The sequence below is a fragment of the Leucopleurus acutus genome (assembly GCF_964270905.1).
Source record: "Leucopleurus acutus genome assembly, chromosome: 10".
NCBI lineage: Eukaryota > Metazoa > Chordata > Mammalia > Artiodactyla > Delphinidae > Leucopleurus > Leucopleurus acutus.
In genome coordinates, this window is record NC_139153.1 from 21,604,954 (window position 1) to 21,619,094 (window position 14,141).

At 45.5% G+C, this 14,141-nt stretch overlaps 1 protein-coding gene across 4 annotated transcripts in view; it reads left to right on the top strand.

Annotated features, from left to right (window-relative positions):
• The window catches only part of FRMD4B (FERM domain containing 4B), a 336,715-nt gene that overhangs the window by 187,733 nt on the left and 134,841 nt on the right, over nt 1-14,141 (top strand). Inside the window, exon 1 of one of the 4 annotated variants that reach the window (XM_082849086.1) lies at nt 5,054-5,136. The exons of the other annotated variants lie outside the window; for them this stretch is intronic. The gene's annotated coding sequence lies outside the window, so the exon portion shown is untranslated. Of the gene's footprint in view, nt 1-5,053; nt 5,137-14,141 lie in introns of those variants that run through there. 4 annotated transcript variants of the gene reach the window in all.

Here is a 14,141-nt window from a genome sequence, read left to right on the forward strand (position 1 = left end):
CACACTCTGCATCAGCTTATTCAAAGCTAGTAGCAAGGCACCGGTACTGTTTCCATTACGCAGATCAGGTAACAGAGTGACAAAGAGATGAGGTCATTTGGCCACGTGGTGCCACTAGCAAACCGTCTAAGTCAGGATTTGAACCCCGGGTGATCTGAGTTCGGAGTCTTCACTCCTAACCACTACACAATGGCTTCTATGAGAGACTCACTTTTAATCTGTGTTTTTAAGGGTAAATTGGTTTAGCCAGGCACTTTCCAAATGCCCTCATGCTTTGAGGTGGGAAGGAGATCATACGAAGAAGAACTAGAAGAAGACCAGTGTGGCTGGAGCCCAGAGAGCAAAAGGGAAAGGAGTGCAAGACCAGGGGAAGGGTGGGCAGGGAGCAGGCGGTGCAGGACGAGGTGGGCCGCATGGGTGATGGAAGCTTTTCTTCCAACTGAATCGGGTCAGCTCCAAAGCTAGACCCCCTCGGTCAAGAAGACCCTCTCGGGAACCTCCCATTCCTGTGAGATGGACACATGGAGGGAAGTTCTCCTGATCTGGCTAGATTATTCCAGATCCATTTACCTTTGTGTATGCACAAAGCATCCTGCTCGAGGATGTTTTATCTGTGTCATCAGTCTGTCCCACTGATGTCTTTCCCAAGCCCATATGTTTTCCGCCTTTTCTGGGAGCTGTAGAATCACATTTTTCTTAGTGGTCCATGTAGCCACACTGCGCCTGTAGCAGGTCCAACTGTCATCATCATTCATCGTGGCTAACAGAATGACAGGTGCTGTGTTGGGCTCTTTCTACCTGTTCTAGTGTTTCAGCCCCAACTCCATGAGTTAGACACTGTTACTGTCGATATTTTTCAGATAAAGAAACCGATTTACAGGGGTTAAATGACTGGCCCAGAGTCCCACCAGCTAATTGTCAGAGTCAGGTCTTGCATCCTGGGTTGCCTGATGCCAAAGTGCGTGCTTAACCCTGCAGATCTCACTTCCTATTTTACAGATGCAAAAACTGTCCAAAGTTAATGATAGAAGTGATTCTAAAACTCAGATTTTACATGAAGTTTCATTTTCTAGGCCAACATTAAATCTCACAGGAAAAATGAAAAAGAAAGGAAACTGAATAGAACACTGTGGACCTTCACCATGACCTGAAGTAGCCTTGTAAACATGTTACAGATTTACCAGCCCACAGAGATATGTTACCCGCCCGCCGGCTAAATTGGTAACACGGGCAAAAATAGAGGGATCTGAAGGGAGTGGGGGAATCTGGATATTAACCAGTAGGAGTTTGGAAGAGAGAATTAAGAGTAAGACAGAATAGTTTTGGTATTTTTTATAAGTAATAGTCACTCAGTGCCAAGCACTGTGCCAAGTTCTTGACAAGTACTCTCATTTAACCCTCACAAGAAGCTGATAAAGTTGGTCATATGTGTATGTCCATTTTATGGATGAGGACCAATGCAACAGTCTTGTCATTCTCTCTCTCTCTCTTTGATTTTTGCCACCCCACTCCCAGTCTCATCTCCTGATAGGAACCAGAGTTATCCTTTACAAATGTCCCCCGATCTTGTTTCCCCCTTGCCTAAAAGCCTCCAATGGCCTCCCACTGCCTTTGCAATAGGACCCATACTCCTAACTCCTGATATAGCCTAGGGGTTTTCAGACTTCAGCATGCAACAGAGTGACCTGGACGGCTCGCTAAAACACAGATGGTTGGTCGCCACTCCACATTCCTAGCGAGCTGCAGTTAATAGTGACACTGTGAGTCCAGGAACCACACTTTGAGGACCACTCATGAGCCCCTCATTGATCCCCTGACCTTGTCTACTGTAGTCTCCCTTTTGGTGCCAAGCTCCAGCCACGTTTGCTGCTACTTTTTTCTTAAACTGCGCATTCTCAGTGGGACAGCTTTTCTCCAAGGAGGATGAAAATTGGTTCTTGGGGGCAAACATTAAAACCTCTGATATTACAGTAGTTTGTGGACTTCAAAAGCTCAACTCTACCCAATAGATATACAATATATCTGTGATATTAAAATTTCATGAGGGAGGAGGGCATAAGGGGAAAAATAAATGTCTAGAGAAGCTCCTTAAGAGTGTAATCATGAAAAAAAAAGTTGTGTGACAAATGAAGCCTATTCCTGCCACAGGGCCTTTGCACTTCTTGGGCCTCTGTCTGGAATGTTCTTTTTCCAGATCTTCCCAAGTCTGACTCCTCATCATTCCCCTCAGACTTTTATCTGCAGGGCTATTGTAAAATTCTCCAATTCTTTAAAAGTGCTTTTCTCTTCACTGATTTCAGTCTAATAAAAGGCTTCAGGGGCTTCCCTGGTGGCGCAGTGGTTGAGAGTCCACCTGCCGATGCAGGGGACACGGGTTCGTGCCCCAGTCCGGGAAGATCCCACGTGCCGCGAAGCGGCTGGGCCCGTGAGCCATGGCCGCTGAGCCTGCGCGTCCGGAGCCTGTGCTCCGCAACGGGAGAGGCCACAACAGTGAGAGGCCCGTGTACCGAAAAAAAAAAAGGCTTCAGGGACTGACAAGGTGAGTGCTCAAGGCAGCAGGACCCTGCTGACGGAGCACTGCAGACTCCCCAGAGCACCCCTGGGTTGGGAGCACTGAATCCTCGTTTACAATTCTAATTGAATGTCTAATTGGAGCCTTTCCACTGTAAAATGCACAGGAGGAAGCATTGCAGGCAGGAGCTGGCTTATATTTTAGTTTTGTTTTTTCTTTTAACTTTACTTTTTTCGTGAATCCTCTTATAAGGGCCAGGAGATGGTGTGGGGCAGTACAAAGAAGGAACTCTCCATCTGGCTCTGTCTAGCTGTGTGACCACAGACAAGTCACTTCCCTTCTTTGAGCCTTCATGGCCTCATCTGTAAAATATGGATATGACAAATGGAGGATAATCTGCAAAAATAATGACTCACTGTGCCATGCATCTGAAACTAACATAATATTATAAATGAAATATACTTCAATTGAAGTATGAAAAGGATATGAATTAACAGAGAAAAATAGGGATATGACACTTCTGTCACATCAAAACTTGCTGTAAAGTTTCACAGGAGAAATAGAGACCAAGGCACTTTGAAAGTTTAAAGCACTCCAGACAGCCAAGGTGATATTATTACTAATTGAAACGTCCAGAACAAGTTTATACATGGCCGGAGCTTCTTGCTTCCTTCTCTTCTGTAGAGTTCAGGGACAGAAAAGAACCTGCCCACCACCTGCTCAGTACCTGAACGTGGCCTTTGAGAACACCCACACTGAAGGGGCCTGTAGCAATTACCTGGTTTTTATTAGTGAAAAGTATAATAATATTACATGTTATTACCATTTGTAAAGTGTACACTCTGCTAAGCATTTTATGTATATTATCTCATGTGACCCTCCCAGCCCTGGGCAGGGGGGTGCTATTATCCCTGTTTTCAGGTGAGGAAACCAAGGCTCAAGAGAAGTGAAGTATCTGTGTAAGACCAACAGGTGCTACAGAGGAGAGCTGGGATTTAAACCCAAGTCTGACTAACGCCAGAACCTATGGTCTTGACCATCACACTTCTTAAATAATATACTATACTTTAAAAGGTAGTAAGAGCTGCTTCTTATGGGACGCTTATATTGCACTTAGGCAAAATTATCCCCATTTTACAGCAGCTACTCAAAGAAGGTAAGTGGCTTCCCTGAAGTGTCCAGCTAGTTCGAGGCAGCACCAGGAACAGGCATCATGCCCACTGGACTTGTGAGGGGCTGCGCCTAAGCACTGCCCTGAACCAAGTAGCTGAGTGGGCGGCTCCAACCTGATTTACCCCCCCTGACTAGAGCAAGTGTGATCAGAAAAGCACTAGAAATTCTGGAAATTGATGACTTTCCAATGACTTTGCATGATCCACCACCCAGGCCACTCTTATGAGAGGCAGCCATCCTTCTTTAAAGGACCACACCACCACCACCCCCAACCTTCAGAAATGCTGCTCTATGAGAGCACATGTAAGAAACAACACTGAGGAAGAAACAACACTGAGGCAGGGCGCAGGGGGAAATATTTGGTTCCCTGGTTACAGCCCCAAGTGTCGGGTGAGATTTCCTCTCACAAGGCTGGTCCCTTCTGACGGGGGCAGAACGGAACTGAGATTATTTCAGAGCAGGAATAGAAATGGGGAGAAACTTGCCGACAGAGCATAATGACACAGGCTCAATTCTGCTTGTGATGAAAAAGGTGGAAACGTCTTTCATCGAGGCTTTAAGGTCATGGTGGCGTGCTTTAGCAGAAGAGTTCCAATGGTCTGATAGATTCCAGAAGGATAGCAGCAACACAGCTGGTTGGAATCTGGCCATTAAGAAGCCGAGGAGTCCCTCACTTGCCGATGAGACCTTAACAGTAGAAATAGGCAGAAAACTCAAAAGTGGATCAGGGGCTTACCCTGGTGGCGCAGAGGTTGAGAGTCCACCTGCCCATGCAGGGGACGCGGGTTCGTGCCCCGGTCCGGGAAGATCGCACATGCCACGGAGCGGCTGGGCCCGTGAGCCATGGCCGCTGAGCCTGCGCGTCCGGAGCCTGTGCTCGGCAACGGGAGAGGCCACAACAGTAGAGGCCCTCGTACCGCAAAAAAAAAAAAAGGGGGGGGGGATCAGGAGCTGGAAATGAAGGGAAATTCATTCATTCCACACATACTTATTTAGCTCCACAATGGGCTAGGCACTGTCTTAGGGGCTAGGAAAGCAGCAGCAAATGAAACTTACATTCCAGTAGCAAAAGAACAGGGAAAGCAAATGACACTGAACATTTGATATGCGAGTTGTAGTCCTGGGTCAGGAGAACCTCAGCAATGAGCTTGTCCCCTGGGGATTTTTTCAAGTACAATAATAAAGTATAACAAGCCCCGGTTATGTTGGCCTCTGTCCAGCTCTGTGCTCTGTTGGTAGGCATTGTTAGCCCCATTTTAGAGATGTAATAAATAAGTCCTAGGAAAGTTAAGTCAGCTGAGCTTTGAACAGTTGTGTCAGAATCCAAAGCCTCTGTTCTTTCCTCTTTGTCATGTGGTCTCTCAGTGGCCTCAACATCCTGACCTAGAGCTCAGAGCAGCACCCTGCCCCCAGACCTCCTGCTCCCATTGAACTTCCCCAGTGGTGTGCTGGTAAGTAGTTAACAACCAGCTCTCTGGGGAAAAGGGCACCGATTGGTTGTATTTGCCAATTTCCATGGTGTAAATACTCTCACCTTGACCGACTTCATGTTACCAAGGTCACAACACTGAGTTGGGGAGATGAGCACTAGGTACCATTAAAGAGCATTGCTTTCACTGATTCCCTAGACATTGAAAACCTCAAGAGCAAAGAGAATAGTAAAAGGGAGTAAAATAATTGGAAAGTGATGAATTTATTTCCAATTTAGTGAGCATTTATTACCCTTGTTTTTAATGTAATTTATTTCGATTTAAGTTGACATACTTTAATTTTTAATATTGGTTGTGCTTAAAAACCAGCTTGAAAATGGGACAGTAGATGCTCATGAGCTGTTAGGAGACGGCTCCACATCACCATTCTCTCCCTCAAAGGATTCTTTTCTCCTCATTCTGTTTCCTGGTGCTCACGCAGAAGTCTTCTTGGGTTCCTATTTCAAATTTCTCTCATCTTGACCTGTGGCCTTCCAGTTTATGATTTGCTCTGTTTTAATCTTTGAATCCCATGTTAGCCTCAAAAAAAGACTGAATCCTCTTTGAAAACACAACCTGCATTAGGTGACATTAAAGTTTCATCACCGAGTATTAGAAGCATCTGGGTTGAGTGGGGGAAGGTTTGTTCTGTGATGGTAAAATGGGTCTTGGACATTAAGAATTTTTCTGTATTGGCCCAAATGAGTTTGACTTTTTTGTTTTCATTATTTGGTAATGCTTTTCTAAATCCCCTACCCAAATCTGACATTTCTATCCACCAAGCTAGGACTCTGGACCTAGTAGAATCCATTTGTATTCATTATAAACTCCCTAAGGACTTATTTCAGCCTCTCCTTATACATGAACCCCAAAGAACGAAGAGATTTTGAAAAGCATAAAGCAGAGACATTCTAACAAGCTGATGAAAAAACTGAAACAAGAAAACTCTGACAGTAAGCGTGTCCTCTAAAATGAGGGTAAAGTTGATTTAGGTTTTCCAGTTAATTTTTGCAAACGTTTAGGTTTTCAGGGCAATATATGTGATTTGTTTGCTCTGTGGATGGCTTATATTGAGTCCAGATTTCCAAATGTGCTGCACTGAATAAACAGTACCCAGAGTATCTTTAAATTATAAGTATGGTAGTTTATTTTTAAAATCCCTCCACCCGAGCTGTGCTTGTCTTGAAGTTTTTATCTTCAAGTTTTTGAAAGACGCAGTACTTTCGCTCCTTCCTACAGGCTGTTTTTCACGGGAAAAGAGAAAACTGAGTTGGCAAAGCAAAAAGTTTCCAAACCACAGGGTGTCTGCTACTTGCATAATCACTGAAGCTAAAATTTCCATTTTCTACCCGGCGACCGGAGAACTTCTTTTCTGGTCAACCTGAAATTCAGACAAGAACGAAAATCCCCCATGGCCCACGGGCTGTGTTCTCAGCTTTTCTTGGTTCCACTTTGTGACTTTTCCTGTTTACAGTGTCTGTGCCCTCCCATTTTTTCTTTTCTTTTTTGACTCATTGATACTGTACCACGATACCTAAAAATACAGCCTAACGACTGGTTTTAAGTAAAGAGGATGTTTCTTTCTGGAAAAAAAAAAAAAAGCAGAAATATCCTGCATGGTTTTCTGAAAATAAACATTTGACAGTCTCTCATCAGTGCCTCATCCGAGTTTCTAATTGGAAAATGAGGCAGAGTATGAATTTATACAGAGAACCCTGTTTTCATGAAGATATGTCACCTGTTTTTCCCCTTGTTCTTTGGTGAGCTCCTTCTTGAACCTGGCTCAGCCCCTTATTAGCTGGGACCCTCGGGCAAGTCGCTTTCAACCTCTTGGGGTCTCAGCTTCTTTGGTGTAAAACAAAGGGCCAAAAATGTCTGCGTGGCAGGATGGTTGTGAGAATTCAATGGATAAAATGTATGCCAAAGCACAGGACATAGACAAGGCAGTCAACATATATTCGTTTCCGTTTTGTGTTGGTGAAAACAAGAGTAGCTAGTCCAGGACACCATTTGGTGGCCATCAGGTACAGAGCAAGAGTTTGCAAGAGTTTCCCCAGCTTTGTGCACACAGGCAGCTCCAGATGGTGGATTTGAGTTAATCTGTTGATTATCACTGAGAAATCAGAATGGAATTAATCCCCAGCTATTGGGTTGCCTGCTCTCTCCAAGGTTTAACTGGCAGTTTGAGTCTTCAACTCTAGTGTGACAGTTTGACCTCTTAATAACCCAGCAGAACTTTTTCCTTAAGAAAAACAACCGTTGAACCAGCTTAAAATAACCATGTACAGTTAACATAATAGCACTCAACAGCTTACAAATCATTTCCACTAATTATAAGACTCACTGCACTACGGTAGGGCTGATAAAGCATGTCAGGCTTAGCACAGACCCTAACGCATCATCGGTGCCGATTAACTTGAGCGTATGACAGGTGATAGGACTATCTTCTGAAGTAAACTTTAGGTTCAACCTACAAGAGACAAAGCTAAATGAGATTGATTCTTACCCATTTTACAGGGGCAGAAATGGAGGTTTAGAGAGAGACTCTGATTTTCAGGCCATACTCTTAGTTACATGGCAAAGCTGGGACACAAACCCAAGCCTCCTGATTCTAAATCCTGTGTGCACCTCATTGACACCAGGCTGGTTTCTCCTGATGGCCTTCCGTTCCAGACTTAATAAGTTGTTCCCTTTCTCTCTCCCTCTCTCTCTCTCTTCCTCTCTCTCTCTCCCTTTCTCTCTCTCTTTTAAACCTGGCTTTTCTTTTCACCAGCCTTATGAGATCAGGAGATGATCTGATAAGGGATTGTCTTTTATGAGAATGCCTTCCCCAGGGAATGTCTGCTAAAGTTGACTGAAATTGCTTGCCAGGTTGATGCTGAAGCCACAGAAATAGCTTTTCTTGTTTGCTTTTCTCCAGCCTCTGCCAGGCAGAAAGGGGGCTAGCAGTTGTATGCTAACATCCAGAAAACAGGGTTATCCCTCCAATCTCTCCTGGGAGCCACCCGTCAAGAGCAGTGGTCCAATTTAAGTTCTCCTCATCCACTTCCTGAAGTCTCGTGCTTCCTGGGTAAGAAGTGAGTTTCGAAGTGCATTTTGCACGTGCTCAGAACTTAACTGCATTGCCAGTTGAGCTATTTGAGAGCCCTATTCTTATCTGAAAATACCTTGTTTAATTGTTTTTTTAAATTTTATATTGGAGTATAATTGATTAACAGTGTTGTGTTAGAGACTTCCCTGGTGGTCCAGTGGGTAGGACTATGCGCTCCCAGTGCAGGGGGCCCAGGTTCGATCCCTGATCGGGGAACTAGATCCCGCGTGTGTGCCACAACCAAGAGTTTGCATGCCGCAACTAGGAAGTCCACATGCCGCAATAAAAGATCCTGTATGGCAACTGGAGATCCTGCATGCCACAACGAGGATCCCACGTACGGCAACTACGACGTGGTGCAGCCTAAATAAATAAATATTTTTTAAAACACCAAAAAACAACAAACAATGTTGTATTAGTTTCAGGTGTACGGCAAAGTGATTCAGTTATACATATACATGTATCTAGTCTTTTTCAAATTCTTTTCCCATTTAGGTTATTACAGAATATTGAGCAGAATTCCCTGTGCTATACAGTAGGTCCTTGTTGGTTATCTGTTTTAAATATAGCCTTGTGTACATGTCATTCCCAAACTTCTAATCTATCCCTACCCTACCACCATTGTTCTTTTCTTCTCCTTATCTCTAGAGCAGTTGTTCTCAACCAGGGATGATTTTGTCCTCCGGGAGACATTCGGCAGGGTCTGGAGACATTGGTTGTCGCAAGGAGGGAGGGAGTACTGGCATCTGTTGGGTAGAGGCAGGGATGCTGCTAAACATCCTACAGTGCACAAGGGCACCCCCCCCAAGCAAAGAATTATCTGGCCTCAAATGTCAGTAGTGCCAACGTTGAGAAATCCCACTGTAGGACAAGCTCCAGAGACAGTGCCCTGTGGATCTCGTTTGCAAATATCTATTAGTATTGAGAACAGTGCTCGCATGTAGGAGGTGCTCGGTAAATATTGGTTGAGTGAATGAATGAACACACGATCCAGAGCTTCTCCACATTGAATTAATTGCACTGTGTGCTAGACTGCATCTTAAGACTAGAATAACAGAGTTAGGCCCAGGCAGCCACCTAACCGATAGGTAATCATCCTACACCCAGAGTGTTCACATAAGCAGGACAGGGCTGGCAGCACAAGAGGCAGGGGTTAATTCCGTCCTGATACTCACTGAAAATCATTAACAAACACAGACAACGTTTTTAGCGGCCGCCCATATTTCTTCAGTGTATGGCCAGGAGATAGCCGAGGAAAGGTGATTACGAAAACCTTTGCAAACCTCTGACCTTGCTTTCAGATAGTGGCAGGAACCAAGCAGCTGTGGTTTGGTGAATCTAGATCAAGCTTTTCCAGAACATGCTTGGTGATCAAGATGATATGTAAAATGCCTAAGCTATGTGTGATTTAATATATAAGACTAATAGGTGGGGGCTTCCTTGGTGGCGCAGTGGTTAAGAATCCATCTGCCAATGCAGGGGACACGGGTTCGAGCCCTGGTCCGGGAAAATCCCACATGCCAGGGAGCAACTAAGCCCATGCGCCACAACCACTGAGCCTGCACTCTAGAGCCTGCGAGCCACAACTACTGAAGCCCGTGAGCCACAACTACTGAGCCTGCGCTCTAGAGCCCGCGAGCCACAACTACTGAAGCCCGTGAGCCACAACTACTGAGCCTGCACTCTAGAGCCCGCGAGCCACAACTACTGAGCCTGTGCTCTAGAGCCCATGAGCCACAACTACTGAAGCCCGTGTGCCACAACTACTGAGCCTGAGCTCTACAGCCCGCGAGCCACAACTACTGAAGCCCGTGAGCCACAACTACTGAGCCTGCGCTCTAGAGCCTGCGAGCCACAACTACTGAAGCCCGTGAGCCACAACTACTGAGCCTGCGCTCTAGAGCCCGCGAGCCACAACTACTGAAGCCCGTGAGCCACAACTACTGAGCCTGCACTCTAGAGCCCGCGAGCCACAACTACTGAAGCCCGTGAGCCACAACTACTGAGCCTGTGCTCTAGAGCCCATGAGCCACAACTACTGAAGCCCGTGTGCCACAACTACTGAGCCTGAGCTCTACAGCCCGTGAGCCACAACTACTGAGCCCGTGAGCCACAACTACTGAAGCCTGTGCGCCTAGAGCCGGTGCTCTGCAACAAGAGAAGCCACCACAATGAGAAGCCCGCACACTGCAATGAAGAGTAGCCCCTGCTCACCGCAACTAGAGAAAGCCCACACACAGCAATGAAGACCCAACGCAGCCAAAAATAAATAAATAGATAGATAAATAAATAAATAAATACTTCTAAAAAAACAAAAGATGAATGGGTGGGAAATAACGTTGTAACAGAAGTCGTGTAACACGGCCATGCAGGGCAAACTGCGAATCAGATGCCTGAATTTAAGTCCTACTCTGCCTCCTTCTAGCTCTTCGACCTAGTGGAGACCTGTGGGCTGGGGTCCGTCAGTTACCTTCTCTGAACCTCAATTTTCTCACCTACACAGTGAAGCAGGATTGGAATCTACCTCACAGGGTTGTCATGAGAGAATTTAAAAGGCCCATGTAAATAAAAGAAAGGTCTCTGGAAAGAGCCAGCCCACCGCAACAGTTACTTACTAACTTTTTTTCTAAGGCAGATTACTCAGCTACTCAATTTCATATTTGATTAACTGAATTCTCCCCTTCTTTATCACTCTCCCCACCCCGGCCCATTTTCCTTTCCTCTTCTGCTTCTTTTATGCCACGGGCGCTTTTTCCTTACTTACTGTCTCTCGTTTTCCTACTCCAGTCCCAGTGAACCTGCAAGGGACGCCCAAGAGTCCTACTTTGATACGACTAATGGTCCTGAGATTCTACCCCAGGTCACAGCAACATGACCCTAGATAAGTTACTGAACCTCTCTGCCCTTCAGTTTTGCCACCTATAAAATCTCAACAATAAAACTTCTTCCTCCTAGGGTTGTTCACAGCATGAAGGAAGATACTACCCACATGAAGTGCTTAGCACTCGTGTGACATGTCCTACATGCTTCCTAGAAGCTAGGAGAATGGTTGGTTGATAGTGAAAAAAGAAGTTCCCAGTGATTGCACACTGGGAGGGCAGGCACCGTCTTGAAAGACCTTGAGGGGAAATCGCAGCTGACTGGGATTGGAGACATCTGTGTCAGTCTAGGCCATTCTCTGAACGAGAGTGTCAATAGCTCATATTCACTCAGCACCCAGAGATGATATAAAGGGACCCTGTTCAGCTGGAGTTGACATCATGTGGGTGAAATCTAAAACCCTGTCCACTCAATAGATCCCAAAGTAAGAACGTCCTAGATACGTCCCTCTCTCCAATTCCTCCAGGATGTCTCATCTCGTGAGGAATTAATAGCTCACCTTGTTCTCTGGGTGGAAAGCTTGTTTTTTAAATGTGTAAGTCTGTCTGGGTCAAGGCTTGAGAGGTGTTTTTGGAACATCCTCACTTTACATTATGCTCTACATGTTTAAATCACTTGTGAATATTTCATTGGTACCTGTGTCTAGACTCTGACCAGTTAAAGTGTTCCTCCCCTGAGCAGAGATTTATTGCCCACATTTTACTGTGTACCAGGCCCTGTTCCAGGCCCTGGGGATACAATGGTAAACAAATCAACCAAGGCCTCTCCCGTGGAGTTTACATTCTGGTGGTGAAAGTTAGAGGATAAACAAACAACAACCAAAAAGAAATACTAGCTACAAAGAAAATAAAGCAGTGTGGTATGAGAGACAGTGTCCAGGCTGTACTTTACACTGAGGATAGGGAAGGCCTTTTGGGGATGGTGACATTTGATTTAACATCTAAAAGATGCAAAAGCACCCAGTCGTGCCGTGATCTGGGAAAAGAGCATTCCAGACAGAGGGAACAGCATATGCAAAGTCTCAAAGTAGGAACAAGGCTTTATTCTGAGGAAGAAAAGAAGGTCGGGAGTTCCCTGGCGGTCCAGTGGTTAATACTCTGCGCTTCCATTACATGGGGCGTGGGTTCGATTCCTGGTCCGGGAACTAACATCCCACATGCTGGGTGGCCAAATAAATAAATAAAGATAAAGATAAGAAAAAAGAAAAGGTCAGTATGGCTGGTGTGTCCAGGCAAGGCAGATGGGTTGGACATTAAGTTAGAGAGGGTGGTGAGTCAGGTTACGTGGACACTGTGAGCGAGGCAAGGAGTCGGATTCTCCATTGTATTGCTTGAGAAGCCCCTGGGCGTTTTTAAGCAGACAAGTGAAGGGACTGGATCTGTATTTTGAAGAGATCATTCACAGGGCCATATGGAAATTGGACTCAAAAGCACCAAGCCCGGTTAGGTAGCTGATTTTGCACACATCCAGGCAAGATTAGACTCTAATGATGATGGTGGATAGGTCATCCCACAAAAAATCTTGGGGAGTCATTTTAATGAGACAGGTCCTCTTTTGCTGAACTTTCAGAAAAGGTCAAAAGGGAATGAGAGAGAGGAAATGAAGCTCGCTGCTTCCTTACCAAGCTTTTATATTTCCGTGTTCCAAAGAGCTACTAAAGCAAAACCAAAGTAGGCTGGGCTTCTGGTCCTTTTTTGGTATTTCCTGTTGCTTTCTAAGCTGCCCCCGTCATTAGGAATGATCCCACCCTGCCCTATCTTGACTTGCCTTAGGGGTTTTTGGGGGTTTTATTTCGTTTGTTTTTTGTTTGTTTTACCGATTCTCTGCTCTCGTCTCCTGAATCAGGTAGTGGGATTGGGATTTGGTGGGGCATGAGGGTAAAGTTCACACAGACTTGAACCCCACTATAGGCTGCACATCAGCGCACCCCATGAAGCCAGAGTTCTCGCCAGTGCTCACTTCCCTTCTGATCTTCCTCATTTAACCACTGACCAGATGGAGAAGGTCCTTCCACCAGCACTCAGCGCTTAGCCTCTGAGGACCTGCTCTATCATCTGGGGAGCAAACGCAGGGCAGCCACTGAGGTGGGAGTTTTAATCCAACATGCACAATTTTAACCTCCGATTTCCGGAGGTTGAAGACGGGAGAGGGTGGTGGGAAGGGTATCAAGTCTGGGTGGGTGTCAAGCGAAACTTTCCAAAGAGATCAATTTCTTACATGTTTTTCTATTCCACGCGAGGCATTGCTGCTATTAGCTGTCACTGGGTAGGGGCTAAATCCGAAACTGCTCTGATGGTCTCTATGGGGCTCAAAGGTGATTTTGAATGTGTAGGTATAATCATTGTGATCCATGAACAGCTCCCTTCAAATATAACTCCTGTGGATGAAATTAGAAGAGAAAGCTTCAGTGGGAGTCATGTTTGAAAATAAGTAAGAAATGCCCAGTTTTTTTTCTTTTTATGTTTACGGTATTTTTAAAAAATTAAAAGAAACAAATCCATTTGTTGGGAAAAGAAGTGCATTTGCATAAGGTGGTATTTAGCAGCTGAGTAACCTCATGCTTACCTCATGTCAGGCCTGGAAGACAGAGTCCTGAGTTTTATTATGTAAGTTTCAGGTGTACAACATAGTGATTCACAATTTTTAAAGATTATGTTGCACTTACAGTTATTATAAAATATTGGCTATATTCCCTGTGCTGTATAATATATCCTTGTAGACTTTTTTTTCCCCCCCGATATGCGGGCCTCTCACTGTTGTGGCCTCTCCCGTTGCGGAGCACAGGCTCCGGACGCGCAGGCTCAGCGGCCGTGGCTCACAGGCCCAGTCGCTCCGCAGCATGTGGGATCTTCCCGGACCGGGGCACAAACCCGTGTCCCCTGCATCGGCAGGCGGACTCTCAACCACTCCACAACCAGGGAAGCCCCCTATTCATTTTATACATAGTAGTTTGTACGGGTGAATCCCCTACCCTATCTTGCCCCTCCTCCTTTTCCTTTCCCCACTGGTAACCACT